A 1018-nucleotide genomic window follows, 5' to 3' on the forward strand; every position below is an offset into this window, starting at 1 on the left:
GCCCCCCCCGCCGCCGCCTCCTGCAGCTCCGGGGGTAGCTGCTCCTGGATCTCGCCCTCGCCCCCTTCCTACCGCTCCTCCATCCTCCTGGCGGCCTAGGCCTCCTGCTCCCACCCCGGGCCCCGCTGAAGGTCGCCGCCACCCCTCGGCTCCAATTCCCAGCCCGTCTACCGTCCCCCCAGGGCAGCCGCTGCTGACAACCTAGACCTCCCCGCAGCCGTGCCAGCCACAGTCTTTATTCTTTATCATTTCTGGCCACTGAATCCTCTGTTCCGTTAACCTGGTGATCAACTGGCGATTGGACAAAGGTTTCTCTAGATGGCTGAAGAGAAAACCTCCCAGGGTGGGGGTGACTGTGTGTGTGAGTCTGGACATGCCTTCAGTTCTTAGCCAGGAAGGTTGCCACTCTGCGGAGCCTTCCCTTCCTGCTTGTGTGCCACACACAGACTGGTGAGAGGTGAGAATTTAGGGCCTTCTCCTGTCTTTTCTGAATGTGCACACACTACCTTCTGGGTTCCCAATATTTTGTAGCTTTTCCAAACCCTTATTCTTCAAAGCATCTCCTTCTGTAACCTTTTGTCCTTGTGGGTCTGTTATCGGCTCTGTCATCCATCGCCCTTAATGATGAAATCTTCGCTGATGGGGGTCCACGCTTCCTTTGTAGAGGTTGGCGGCGGCGGCGGCTGCGTTTTGGAGGGGTACCCAGAGAGAAAGTCCTTGTGCTGACACACCGGGTCTCTGGAGAGCCGGGCCATGGCGATGGCCGAGTCCTGGAAGAGACGCCGCAGCTTCTGTGGCTTGTGCTCGGGCTGCAGGATCTCGCCCTCGCCCCCTTCCTACCGCTCCTCCATCCTCCTGGCGGCCTAGGCCTCCTGCTCCCACCCCGGGGCCCCGCTGAAGGTTGCCGCCACCCCTCGCCTCCAATTCCGAGCCCCGTCCCCCCAGGGCAGCCGCTGCTGACAACCTAGACCTCCCAGCAGCCGTGCTAGCCACAATCTTTATTCTTTATCATTTTTGG

The 1018-nt window shown here is 59.8% G+C and overlaps 1 pseudogene; it reads right to left on the reverse strand.

The window, feature by feature from the left end:
- Positions 1–609, reverse strand: part of LOC102774466 — a 1048-nt pseudogene extending 439 nt beyond the window's left edge.
- Positions 610–1018: the final 409 nt, after the last annotated feature.

The sequence above is a fragment of the Myotis davidii genome, unplaced genomic scaffold, assembly GCF_000327345.1.
Source record: "Myotis davidii unplaced genomic scaffold, ASM32734v1 scaffold6, whole genome shotgun sequence".
Lineage (NCBI taxonomy): Eukaryota > Metazoa > Chordata > Mammalia > Chiroptera > Vespertilionidae > Myotis > Myotis davidii.